At 36.6% G+C, this 15,205-nt stretch overlaps 1 protein-coding gene across 5 annotated transcripts in view; it reads right to left on the bottom strand.

Annotated features, from left to right (window-relative positions):
* The window catches only part of LOC138700157 (luciferin 4-monooxygenase-like), a 271,422-nt gene that overhangs the window by 153,431 nt on the left and 102,786 nt on the right, over positions 1-15,205 (bottom strand). The window lies entirely within an intron of this gene.

The raw sequence follows: 15,205 nt of genomic DNA, 5'->3' as shown, positions 1-15,205 counted from the left end.
GCCCAAGGGCAAGTCTTTTACTGCAAACCCAGCATTCTCCAATCTTTCCTATTTTCTGCCTTCCTCTTTGTCTCCTGATATGATCCGTATATTTTAATGTCGTCTATCATCTGATATCTTCTTCTGTCCCGAACTCTTCTTCCGTTCACCATTCCTTCCAGTGCATCCATCAGTAGGCAGTTTCTTCTCAACCAGTGACCCAGCCAATTCCTTTTCTTCTTTCTAATCAGTTTCAGCATCATTCTTTCTTCATCCACTCTTTCCGACACAGCTTCATTTGTTATTTTGTCTGTCCACTTCACACGCTCCATCCTCCTCCATATCCACATTTCAATTGCTTCTATTCGCTTCTCTTCACTTCGTCGTAATGTCCATGTTTCTGCCCCATATAATGCTGCATTCCATGCAAAGCACTTCACTAGTCTCTTCCTTACTTCTTTCTTCAGAGGTCCGCAGAAGATGCTCCTTTTTATATTAAAAGCTTCCTTTGCCATTGCTATTCTCCTTTTGACCTCTTGGCAGCAGCTCATGTTACTGCTTATAGTACACTCGAAGTATCTGAAGCTTTTTACGTGCTCTACTGCCTCATTCAGAATTCGCAAGTTTACTTTCTTTACTTTTCTTCCTATGACCATGATATTCGTCTTGTTGGCATTTATCTCCATTCCATACTGCTCACAGCTGTCATTTAGCTCTAGCAGCATATCCCTTAGTATCATTTCCTCTTCTGACAACAACGCCATATCATCAGCAAATCTTATACACTTCATTATTCTTCCTCCTACTATCACTCCTCCTATTATATTATTAATTAATATTAATTAATAATATTCGACAGAATATTAACTGGGAAAATGAGAGGACTACCAAAGATTGACATTTTAATAATAAAGAAGCTACCTTATGTGCAGTGAAAATTCCGTCACTGTCTTAACAGAAATATCCAACGGTAAATAATAAAAACCATTTCTGTCATTACTGTATTTCTGTCGCTGAACGAAGAGATTTGAGAACTCCTTTGATCATTGAATAGAGATAGTTCCAGAAATTGACCTGCCTCTTTCGTTACAGAGTTATCCATTAGACCATTACGTTACCATGGATGAATATATTCATTCATGACATTATCTTTGCAATCCCCACCTCCTAGCCTTGTCTCATTTTAGGACACATAAGTGCGTGCTTCTGTCATCTCTTTGAGAATACACAGGGTAAGTTATTTACATTACATTCTATGCAAAATTAGAAAAGTATTGACAGTTCAGCGGCTTCAAGGCGTCACTATGGTAATCACTCAAACCAGCCAACCAGAGTGTATTTATATTGTATTAAAGAAGATGCAAATTTCGCTACGAGATGCGGAATCTTCCACGGTAGTGTTTCTTTACACGCTATCGTAAATAATTTAGGTTTTACATATACAAAAATAAATGGCCGCAAGTTGTTAATGGAGAGAAACTGACACTATCCTTGTTGTTTCTCACCATTCCTCATGGTTCTGTAAAACAAACTTTTAAGTGTAGCCTACTCGGGAAAGTAAATATATTGTATGCATGAATTTTTAAAATCACTGTCCATATTTCGAGTAAGGTAACTTCGTTTAGCGGTGTGACTGCGAAGGGATTAATTTATTATTCATCTTGTAGGATCATCAGAAATATAATTACTATCATCTTTCGCCCTATTTAAATCATCGAGATAAATTAAATAGACATAATTGATTCTGCGTTATTATTATATTTACTAATATCTGAAACGCCTGGCTCAGATAAGCCACACATCCCACTATTTTCTGTATTGCTCGCCACCTTATGACACTCAGATTTATGAAGGCCTAACACTTCTCCACGAGACATTATTGGTTGTTGTAACGTAGTCCATGTGGCTAAAAACTGTATCTTTCCTTTAAAATTTCAAATTTATACAATAAAATCTTGATTACAGTTTGTACTACTTATTATTTGCACACTGTACCATATTCACATTGTCACTCTTTTGTTACTGTTTGTCTAGTCAAACAGTCCGTATGATAAAAATTTACGAGTTCACGTTAGCTACTGAGTTCCGACACGACAGGAGGGCGTAACAATCAGCCTTACCGCAAACTTCACAACGTCGCTCCTTCCCGCGCGTGAGAGAGAGAACTGTCTATGTCTTTCTAGTAAGTAAGCCCGATAATTATTGCTCTATCAAATATATTTAAATTTTTTGCGACTAAGTTTAAACATCTTAGGCATTGAAAGGTTAAAAATTATACATTTTCTGGCAGTCTAACATGCTGGCAGTTGCTCGTTGACAACATCACGAAGAAATGGCATCTATGCCCCTGGCCATTTTTTTTTTTTCTATTTTCGGGAGAAGGGCCCGAAGACTTACACCGCAGCCTGAGGTTTATTGTGCTTAGCACTCCTGTTCTGTGAATGATATTTGTCGCTGAACGGCCGAGCTCTTGTACAAATATAGCCCCATGCACCATGAACTTAACCCCTGCTATTGTTTCTTTAATTGGTCATTTTACTACGGTTTATCAACTACTAAGGTTAGGTAGCCTCTGGATATCATGAAGGTGATAATGCCAGCGAAACGAATCCAGGATTCAGCCTCAACCAGGTAACTGATCCCAACCAGGATTTGAACCCGGATTCTCTCGCTTCACGATCAGGCATGCTAACCGTTACTCCATAGCGGTGGAACCCGGGCTATGGTAATGATAGCAATGATGATGAGATGGGTTCGAAGTCCAACACATTTTGCATTTTACAACCTGTTCATACAATTTCGAAAGTAATTATAATCGATACAAGAATAAATATTATAATTTTTATAGATGGAGAAGTAAAGTTGATGTCGCTGAAATGCAGCGAATATAAATTACTGATGCGGTTCGTCATTAAGTCTGCTGGTTCACTGAAGCCCTGTTCCTTGACACCATTCATTCCTTTCATAATTGCCATTTCTTAATGTCTAGATTACACCTGACCAGTTAGCCTACTCGTTACGCTGCTCAGCCGAGCGGTCTTCGGTCTACAACTAACATATCAATACATTGCAAACTGAATATTAAGATGTTAGAAGATGACTTGAGGACCCGAAAAAAGCTTATAGTCACGACGGATATTACATAGAGGTGGGCTACTTACTGAGATGAACTTTTTAGAGAACTGGAATGTGAAGATTGAACAGAGTATAGATTATTTTTGAGAATGGATAGTGAACAATTTGATAATTTATTGCGAATATATGACCTTTATTTCAACGGTCCGACGCTATTATAGCACGGCTAGGATTTATATGTAAATACATATTTTTTATCACAAAGGTATATTTTTAAACTTAACTTTATCAATAAAATTATGTTATTTGTATTAATACAAAATAATACAAATCTATTTTACACATTTTTTTCCATATTTAGCAGTTTTAATGCAATATTGTAACTATCTATAGTTGTTTAGTTCTTTTCTTTTTGGCGTTTACTAGATGATTCCATCACAGCACTCGCTTTTCGTAAATTATCGGGGTCGAACTCAAGACAACAATGTCTCACTTTAGTTAGCACTGCACGCGTAGCAAGCTCTGATGCGTCCACCCTTTGTTACAATATTTTTCTTCTGCAGCAAAGACAACCAGAACTCTTCTCATTTTCATTGACAGAAAGTATGGCAGTGCAGGTGAAGTTTACATAAAATATACAAAAATTGTTTCCGAACGTGAAGTCTTTCAGAAGACAAAGAGAGATTTAAAACTATGCGGCTGTAACTTAACAATAGCAAACTTCCCTTTGAATCAGCTAGAGAAGATCATTGGCATGATAATCCCTCACGTAACTGCAAAGCATCAACCAACCCGGTTAATCAGTTTTATGTCAAAAGAAGCTAGATCTATAGTACGTCCGCTCAAATGAGAGCCACTTGAGCGGGAGGCGTCTGGTGTTTCAGTCTTGAAGCACGCGGCTGGTTGTTGGTACGCCAGCGCTGTTGACAGATATAAGTCGGTGCTCCGAGAACAAGTTCATATAGTATTCGGTTTCAGACGAGCACGCAAGTATAATACAGTTACCTCAGAACAAGGCAGAAGACCGTAAGTGTATATTGTGGCTTTTATGTTCCATACATTGTGATTGTACTCGTACTATTATAATGTGACGTCCTTGGGAAACGGATAATAACAATAGTCGTAGACGTAAACCCAGACGTCGCCATTAGAACGTGGTAAGATTGTACAAGAACAGTGTTAATTATTATTAATATTTATACGTATTTCAAAGACGGTGCGGGTAAGTGCCGGACACCACAGCAAAATACCAGTGCTGCTATAGGAGTGTCTCGCGGAACAATAAAGAGAATTATCTCTGGAAAAGGTAAATCAACACAAGAAAACGTTGATCGAAACATGAAAGAAAAATTTCGTAAAACCGATGGTTTCGTAACGGACTTACTACGAAGAACTGTGTATGAGTTTTATCAAAATAAAATAGCTCCAACGTGAAATAAACTTCTCAGTGCATCATCATTATGGGTAATGTCTCATACCATTCCCGTATTGTGAATCCCCTACCTACCACTAGATCAACAATAGACGTCATTAAAACATTTATACGTGAAAGGATCATTCCATATCAAATCACCAAGGCGCTCAACCCGACCGACTCAGATTTCTTTCAAAATTTGAGGGTTTGTTTTACCTGCCGAGCTAACTAAAACTGCCTAATTTCACATCTCCTGTCCTTTTCGTTTTCTGTCAGTGGCGTTTCAAACATGATGAAAAATCATATTTTTGTAAGTACGCCGCATCAATTAAAATTATATATCTCAACCACGCTTTCAGATAAATTTACAAAAATTGGATGATATATTCTTAATATGTGATTATTTCTATTGCTTATATTGTTTTCTGCAAGTATTCAAGTATACTAAAAAACATGGTAAAACAGTTTTCATATATTCATATTTAAAAATGCGGATCTTCTATTTTAAAGAAAAAAATATATAGTACGCCTCAGTTAGTCATATAATGAACTGATAAGTTTCAACTTGGAATCATCATAGGTTACAAAGATAAAAATTATTATGTCACTGCAAGCGTAAGCTAACCGTACAGCTCGCGATACTTATGTCCACACATTCGTTATTTCATTATATTTAATTATACTCTTGAATGTCGCTATGTAATTTAACACGTATTGCATAATTAGAATTTTTTCAGTTATTACCTCAAATAAATTATTGTCACATGGATTTTGTTAAACCTGAAGTTTTGTAAGAAATACTTACCTTTCATTGTTGAGATGAAATCACCTCATCATCTTTCCAGACAGGATGCTGCGTTGTTTCAGCTGCATTTGAAAACTGCTTAGCAAGTATAATACCCATCCTAAACAGCAGAACTGTATGAAACTTGCGTGTTCCAGGCACTACGGTAGATTTTGCAAATCGAGGAGCAAGCATTTTTTCCTCTTCAGCATAGTTTTTTTCAGACAAACAGTATTAATGTTTGGGAGATTGTCCTTTGTCCAGATGTACAATTCACTGGGTGTAGTTATTTGTTTATCGGATGGTCTCTGCAAATTGGCACGAGCCGCAAATATTTTTAAGTGTCCCACCTACACCGTCGCATGCGCTTTTGCCATGCGATGTGCCAAAATAATGCCATTCTGCTGGAAATCCAAAATCTTCTTCGTGAAATGTGAGGTTCAGGAAATATTTTCTATTTTTATATTGAGCAGCCGATCCATCGGAGAAATACATAATTTTTTGCGGTGAATTACAGATGTTTGTTTTAATAAATTCTATTAGATATTTCTGAAACAGATGTACAGCTGTAGTGTCATGTTTCGGACAGTCTGAAATTATTACCAGACTTTTAATAGATACTGTATCGGATGACGACTCGTTATAATATATTACGAAAGGATGAATGGTTGCCTGCACATTAGTCCAGTGGTATGATTGAATTTCATCTTGGATTACGAAAGAATAGTTTTCAGCGAAGTCGCATAATACAACAAGGTGGCATGGCTGTAGAGAAGATTTCATATCACGTAGAAACTTACTTTGTTCAGATGATATAAATGAGTTGGTCAATAAATCACCAAGTTTGTCCAAGAATCAATCGAGAAATTCTTCTGTGGGTTTCACTATGGTCTCAAGCGTTGATCGGTCAGTCGTCATCCACTGCTTGTAGGTCACTGATTCAATGAAGTTTTCTTCGAAACATTTCTCTAAACTCTCTCTTTACATTTCCTGAACAAGCACTTTATTTGAGGAGGATTGCACACTATAGTAGCCAAGAAATGTTGATAAGTTGGAAGGTATAAAGAAGAATTTTCTATAAATCCACGTAGACCTGAAATTTTAATTGCTTCCGGCATGCGTTTTACATTCTGATGAGTGGCATAGACACAGACAGTATGAGTTCCACTTGTTCCAGCTAGAATACAATTTCTTGGTCTAAGAGCTGCAAATTTGGAAAATCCTACCTTCATATCAGGGTTAGAATTTTTAAATTCTGCATATAATTCATTAAGATTTCCCAGAATTAATCTCTTCTGCTCATGTGTTTTCCTCCCTGATTCTTTAATCGTGACATAATCTTTCTTACCAGGCATTATTCTGCTTATCTCGTCAGAAGAATAGAGTTCTTTAACTTCAACAGCAACAGCCGCGGGCAAGGTTTTTCCTGGTTTCGGATTTGGTGAAGACAAAATTCCCTTTTCTTTTGCCAGAGCTTTAGCTTCCCGAATCATGTATTCAGAAGCTAAAGGAAACTCTTTTTTTATTTTATTTATGCTCCAGTTTTTAGGTAGTAGTGTCAAAATGGTGATTTTCTCACTTTTACCTGAAGTTTGAAATTTTTTCTGCAACTGAGTTAAAATTGCAGAATCAGGCCTTGATGAAGATTCTGGATCGTAGACGTCATTAATATCAAAGACTTTTTCTTTTAAGGCTTTTTCAACATTTTCAAATTTTTGTCTCTTATATTTCTCTTCTCGTAAACTTTTTCGTTTAATACGGGACACACCTAAGTCAACAAGACTTGTATTTAATGAATTTACATTTGCTGTAAAATCGACGTATTCTTCATCGTTACTACAGTCATTCTCAGGATTCTGCGTCATACTTTCAATAGCATCATATTTTATTTTTTATTTCTTTGCGACACATAGCGCACACCTTTTGTTCCTGTTTTAAATTAGGAAATACATTAAGCATCCACAACATAACAATTCTTAAATTTTTCTTGTAATTACAATTCCCTGATTTCTCGAAGGGATTGCAGCAAACATATAACTTAAAACGCGACTCCATTATAACATACAAAACTACCACATACTACAAAAACTAACGACACTGCACTTGAAAAATATCACACGTTTTGTATGTAAGTTGAGGACTGTATCAACTGTGGCGACTCCATTATAACACACAAAACTACCACATACTACAAAAACTAAAGACACTGCACTTGAAAAAGATACTCGTTTTGTATGTAAGTTGAGGACTGTATAGCTCGCGCAAGAAACGATTACCGAAAACCAATGGTGGCGTTGCTGTCTGTTTTAACGTGTGTATGTAGGCACGCCGAGGGAGGAGAGGTGCGAGCCGATGGAAGTACTGTCTCTTCCAAGAAGATGAACAAATGAGGACATCGCTGTGGAAATAAAGAACGTAGCAAGAGAAAAATTCCAAGCTAATTAAACGCGCAACATATGTTTACGAATGAAATAATAATACCGTGCGATACAAGACACGTATTCACATGCAATGGAACAAACTAAAGTCGTAATGTAACTATCACAACAACGCAAGACTGATTCTATCGATGTCATTTCTCTTCCGACTGTACTCTTGAATATCATTCAAGTTATCTCATGACCTTTCCTGATGCCCGCTCTTCCTTATCGCAGTGTTAGATTCGCATTCCTTCCGTCGGTAATCCGTACTTGCGAGACCTATATCAACTGTGACTCATGAAAGAACCATGACGCAGACCAAGTACGAACTCGCGCGCATGCAGTGTTGGTGTAAGATGGGTTTAAGTGCTACAAACCAATGCATTGATATATATTTTTGCTGATATTCCTGAAACGTTTCCAAAATGAAACTTACACCAAGGGGAGAATACTCTTACCTCTATAACATACATTTTTCACGAAATAATTTGTGCCCTGCATTTTTAGATATTCAATATTAAAATGTGATTCACGTGACCATTCAATAAAGAATTCGATACTTTGATGCAAACCTATTTTTATTGACAAGTATGATTCGTTAGCTTTAAAATAAGCCCAAGTTTAAGATTCTACCTCAATTAGAAGAGACGTTATGAATTATTTTTGTTGACATAGTATGCAACATTTTTACATTTTTTCTAATATTGACAGAATTGCTGTATGGATATCGTGCATTATTGAGGGCTAAAATTTTACATAATTAATTAACTTAGGGTTCTTTACCATCCCACCAAAGTTAATGAAAATCTGAGGTGGTCGGGTTGAAAAGTCCACTTTTTTGTGTTGATTTGACATGGAATGGCCCGAAAATAACATCCCTTTGCCCACGCCAGACCCAACAACAAAGTTACATCTGTTGCAGGAGATAAAACGTAGCCATCATAGAAGAAAGATGTATGTAATTGACGAACTATCATCAAAATATGGCCATGTTGTACTACGACTGCCCCCCCTCTACCATTTTTGTCTCAAAGCCATAGAATTAGTTTGGTCGGAACTGAAGAGAAATGTCCGGTCAGAAAATACATTGGGCAATAAATCTGTTGACGAAACACGTGATTTAATAGTAAATGTGATGGATGATATTAATATTAAAAAGAATTGGGTAAAGTGCGGGTATATCAAACATGTAAAGATAGAAGAAAGTGATTAACGCTCCTTAGAAGCTGGCTTGAAATCTTGTGTAATTGATTTAAATAGTGACTCAACGGACTCTGAATAGGTGTTCGTGTTTTAGTTCTGTATTTACAAGACGCATACGAAGATTCAATTCAATCTTCAGAAGGTAGAGATGGCAACGCAGCGTTGTTTACATGGAACCTGTTCAGTGTCGCGTGCTTACTTGCTCGCTGCGTGTCCAATCGCACGTTCCAAGTGGCTCTCATTTGAGCGGACGTACTATATAACACTGAACAACAATAATTTTGCTCCGACTTAAAACAATGTGCCCCTTATGGTTTGATGTGTGCTGAATCCGAAAATGCATATCTTTTCTTCGTATCATGTAAGGTTTTTAAGTATACCAGGATTTCACTTTTCGATAAGAGCTCTCCCAGGAAACATCTGGCGCGGGTTGGGGGTTGGAAACAAAACAAAAGCTAATACATTTATTGAGTTCATGAGCTATTTCCGGTTTCTTATGGTTGTTGGAATATTCTTTTGTACTTATAATAAATAAACAGATATTGGTCCCTTATATTCAGTAAATTTCATAATAGTTCAAGGTGAGGTCTACGCAAGGAACAAACAAGGGTGTGGTTTCCAGTATTTAAAGGAGATTTTACCAATTTAATGAAGGCAAATTAAAAGAGGGCATTTTCATCGGTCCACAAATCCGCAAAGTTATGCCTGGCTCTTTGTTTGAGAAAAAACTTTCTGTTACAGAAAAAATGGCATTGCGCTCTTTCAAAGACGTTCGCTTAAATTTCCTTGGAAATTCTAGGGCAGACAACTACATAGAACTTGTGGAAACCACGTTAAGTGCATATGAGAAAATGAGGTGTAATATGTTTCTCAAAATACACTTTATACATTCTTATTTTGATTTCTTTCTTTGAGATGGGGAAAGATTTCATCAAGAAATATCTGAAATGGGAAAGCGATATAAAGAAAGATCGTCATCCAACATTTTTGCAGACTATTGTTCGTTCCTTGTAAAAGACAATCCCGGGTCTAGTCATAAACTGAAGTCACCCAGAAAATCCTTTTAATTGGTAAGTTCACATTTCGAGATTTTTCTCATCTATACACATGAAATATTTTATTGTTTTTTTTTTTTGTGTTTGAAACTATGTAACATAGTTTCTATATCTAGTACACATTTTTCAAGTAGGCTGTTATGAGGAATTTTGAATCCCTAGTGTGTTGTAATTTTATCAGTAGCAGTGAAGAATAAAAACAAAGAAGTTTTTTCATAAAAAAAATTCAATTGATCTTCCCCGGAAAATGGTACGTGATGGGGCAATTTGGATTTTAAATTCAGATTTAGGGCACACATATTAGTAATATTCATCTATTTTTATTTCGGAGCAAGACAGAAAGTAAAAATTTGTTGTTCAGTGTAATTATCAAATTAAAAAAATTATAAGTTTAAATATGAAGGTTTTTGCAACAGATGGAAAAATGTTATTCTGCAATACGTGTAAATCCGATGGCAACGCAAGAGATGTGTAACTAATCTGCACATCTCTACGGCTAAGCACTAAGCTGGCAAGAAAAGGAAGAACAGATTACATCAAACTTTTATGTCGCATCCGAACAATATCAGGAAACGAGTTGAATTCAACACTGATCTTTGCCGTACTCCCATCGGATCGGATACACCTTTTTGAGGAGTCAAAATCTCAGCACTCTTACAGTTTATAGAGGCATTACAACTCACAGCGTTCCGGATCAGTAACCCTTACGGAAAACTACAGTGAAGACTTGTATCCAAAATCTCTGGAGAAGATTAAGGAAAACGTCATCTGGATGTCAATGAACGAAACTACAGACACAGAAGAACAATATATTATCGGCAATGTTGTGATAGGTTCCATGAACAATGAGACTGCTTGGAAACCTATATTGTTAATTAATAGTTTAATGGAAAAATGCAATCACAAAGCTGTGGATAAATTGGTTAATGATGGGTGTTCTGTGGTTTTCATGACATAAAACATGACCGAGTTTTGCTACTTCTGACTGGCGCTACTTCATACATGATCAAAGCTGCAAAGGTATTAAAAGTTTTATTTCCGAAAACGATTAACTTAAATTATTCTGCGCGTGCTTTCCATCACATTGCTGAAACAATCATACAAGTTTCGCTAACGGTGAAACAATTAATTTCCATTGGAAAGAAGATTTTTCTGAAAACCCCAAGCAGAATTCAGATTCTGAAATAAATGTATCCAGAAATACTTTTGCCACCACGACCAGTAATGGTCAGATGGGAAACGTGGTTGGAAGTTATAGAATATTACTTGAAGCACTGTGAAGCCATCAAGAATGTGCTGGATTCTCTTAATCCAGAAAGTGCTGCTTCTATTGACGTTGTAAAATCCTTGTTGAGTGACCAGCGTGTGAAAAATGAACTTTATTACATTCAATAAAATGTTCTAGTATATCAAAAACAATTCAGAAACAGCAAAACAGCAACCGCCATTATCAGAAAATATTGACACTGTGAAAAACACAATTTGTGAATTTAAAAATACACGTGGTGACTTAGCTGATCTCTTAAAAACAAATGTTTTGATGGACAATGTGTTTTAAAAGAATCTAGCTTTGAGGAAATGTGTAAAATTAGTGCGGCTGGCCTATTAAGTGCCACATAAAATGTACACCTTTGACACGGAAATTGATCGCTGTTCAGAGACTGAGTCCCATTTCGGAATACCTCGGGAATCATCGTGTGCGCTGTGTTTACATGCGTGCGTTTAGATAGAGATATTCGAAGCCCGGTATTTGTAACAAGAAGAAAGAACTTCATCGCTAAGCCATAAAGGCTTCATAGGGAATATGTCGTTCCGTGATATACAGATACGTCGCTGCTATGACTTCATTTCATCCTCTGACCTCGATGCTTAATTTTTCCTCGCTTGAGTCTCGCGTTAGCCCGAACGGCAGACAAATTCACGCTACAATGTTTGTGTCAAAGGGTGTACAATTAAAATTAGATGCATCTGCTGCCGATAGACTGAATTTTAAATTCACGCTTATCACCTCATATGATACAAAGCATAGATTCTGCCAGTATAAATTATTTTTGCGGTATAGCAGAAGAAGCATCACATTTGAAACTTTATGCTACGTTTACATGGCGACAGTTTAGAGAAGAGAGCTAGAGATTATAGCTGAGTATCACCGTGCAGGTATCTCGTTGACTCTAATATCTAAATAGAGAGTCTAAATTGAGCGGACTTGAAAACTGCTCTCGCGTGTAAACACCCTGAACAGAGAACTCGCATATAGTGTTAGCTCTCATTATAGCTACTCTAAATTAGTCAGCTAAGTTGAACTTTTTCATTAACTCTCGCGACTGTTGCGTACGAGATTATACAAGCTTGCGCATAACTCTTGAAATATAGGTCTAAAGTAATAATCATGCTACGTTTGCACGGCGACAGTTCAGAGCGAAGTTCTGAAGAATCATGAGAGCTGTCTAACGGAGTGTTTACACGGTGACAGAATATAGCGAGCTCTCATGAGATTTATATAATTCTAAACTCTAAGTTACTCTCCGGACCGTTTACACGGTGCAGACAGTTTAGAGTGAGAGAAAGTGTTGAGAGAGAGAGCATTTAGAGAAGAATAGGCTGGTCAGCGCGTTTTTATGACATCATCACCCGTCTAACTTCTGAGCAGTGTGTCAGCAGTTGTGTAACCTGACCGCGCATAGCACTTGCGTTACTAATATTATTGGGTGAGTCATTATTTATTTATTCGTATAGAATACTATAATTGCACGAAGGACGGAGTTGATAGTCTTGATAAAAAAATGTGCAAATTATAGCTAAGTCGGCACACATGTAATTTACATTCCATTAATCAGAGATGCATGAAAATAGTACCAATGGTTAAGAGAAACTCAAAAAGTTTAGTTGTGTTAACATTGTTTCCCTACTTGATAAAACGCCTCATAATAGTGCATATAAACAAATTTGTTCATTGTTGAGGCGAAATGGCTGCTATAGACGACAGAAGAGCTTAATTTTCATGTGAACCAGTCAGTTATTAATGTGCAAAAGCATTACCGAACAAAGTTTGATGCAGATCCACCCAGTGGGCCTAAAATCCGCAAATGGTACACAGATTTAAAGGCACGATTCTTTGCAAGCGGTTGCGACTCCATCCATACCTACTACAGTTGCTGCAAGCCCTAATACCAGAGGACAAAGTGCTACGAAGAAATTTTTGCACAAGTATGTACACTTTAATTGAAAACGATGATGAATTTATTTGTTCTGTGGTGTTTTCTGACGACGTCACTTTTCAACTTTCTGATAAGGTGAACAAACATAAGCTCAGAATTTGAAGATAGGAAAATCCGCGTACCTACGTGGAACTTGACTATAGGCTTGCTGTGTGCCGTGTTACTAAGGGGGGAGGGATACATTGAACATCTTTAAGTCAAGAAACTAAATGTTTGGAGTTTGTCTTTCCATTGGTACTATTTTCATGCACCTCAGATTCATAGCGTGTAAATTACATGTGTTCGAAACCGAAAAGGTCTTTTGTAGGAACCCTGTATAAAGACAATTTTCAGGCTTCCTGATGAAAGAAAGGCAAAGGATGCAGCTGAAGAAGTGGTTCTTGAGAAGAAGAAAAAGAAGAAGAAGAAGAAGAAGATGTGCTTTGTGCCCCCCAAAATTAAAGAGGAAAAAAAATATTCTTGCTACAAGGGCCAAAGTCCAATTTACCTCCAATGTTAAAAAAAAAAAAGTGTGCAGAATTTGCGATGAAAATGACTGATTGCGTTTAAGCTCCTCAAAAGAGACAGAGTGTTCAAAGAAAAAAAAATAATTTTTCACATAACATTGTTCATCTTCTTTCATTATACTGTGTTTATAATGGTTCTACTAATACAGTGTAATAGTTGTGCCTATTTCGTTTTGTTAAATTATAACTATATTCTTGTTAACAGATACCGGTACAGACCCCACTGTACCAGTTATGTGATTTGTTTGTAATGTACTAGGTGAGCGTTATTATTATTAATATGATGCATTATCAATAGTATTAAAGTAATATAGAAAATATTCCACATCAAGTGAATGGTGATAATTGCACAGTAATAATAATAATAATAATAATAATAATAATAATAATAATAATAATAATAATAATAATAAAAAGTGGTATTATTATTATTATTATTATTATTATTATTATTATTATTATTATTATTATTATTATTATTACAGTTCGCACTTACTGGAGGTTATGGACCTTTCGCTGTACCTCCTCCAGCAAATAAATAAGCAAGAATATAACCCACAAATTAACAACTAAAACAATGGACCTTGCTAAAATTACGGCCAAATTACAATAAATTAACAAAACTAAAAGCCAAATTCAGACGCCTCAACAGTCTCAGCTGATTCTGATAATGCCTGATTTCTCAAGGTCCTTATTCTTGTAATTCTTGTTAAACACATTCCACAAACAACTTTCCAATTCATATGCTTCAATATTCTTCCTGTCTTCTACACTCCATTGGTTTTGGCCGTCATTTATACTGCTTCTGTCGCGAGAGTTTATGAAAAAGTTCAACTGAGTTGAATAATTTAGAGTAGCTATAATGAGAGTTGAGAGCATATGCGAGTTCTTTGTCCAGGGTGTTTACACGGCGAGAGCAGTTTTCAAGGCCGCTCTATTTAGTCTCACTAATATCTAATTAGAGTCAACGAGATACCTACTCTCAAAACCGTTTACACGGTGATATAGCTCGAACGGAACCTGGTGAAGCTTGACCTTGACGGAGAAACCAGTTCTACGGACAGTTAAGAGTGGAGGGGGTAACGCTTGTTCAGTCTCGCTTGCATCTCGTCACATAACATCGGTCGGTAGTCGATCCCACACCACAATACTGTTCTCTCCCTCCAAGTTTCACCAGGTTCCGCACGAGCTATACTCAGCTATAATCTCTAGCCCTCTCTTCTCTAAACTCTCGCCGTGTAAATGTAGAGACGCAATTCCGCCGCTCAGAGCGCTGTTCGGTTCTAGATATTTGTAGCAGAACACTTATTGACATTGACATTTGGGGCATTTAAAGGACTCATCGTTGCGTATTAAATGCTTCGTACAATATTTTATGGTTAATAGACGTAAGTTCAAAACTGCTAAGTATCAATTATATTAAAATAAATGGTTGTCATTTTTTGATATGAAAAGATATTACATATTATAAACTCAGGCACTACCTTCCTGTTGTTCAATTCATACATCATACCTTTTCGAACATAATGAAAGAAACTTAATACATTTTAC

The sequence above is a fragment of the Periplaneta americana genome, chromosome 5 (assembly GCF_040183065.1).
Source record: "Periplaneta americana isolate PAMFEO1 chromosome 5, P.americana_PAMFEO1_priV1, whole genome shotgun sequence".
In the NCBI taxonomy this organism is placed as follows: domain Eukaryota; kingdom Metazoa; phylum Arthropoda; class Insecta; order Blattodea; family Blattidae; genus Periplaneta; species Periplaneta americana.
This window is presented reverse-complemented; position numbering and strand designations above follow the sequence as displayed.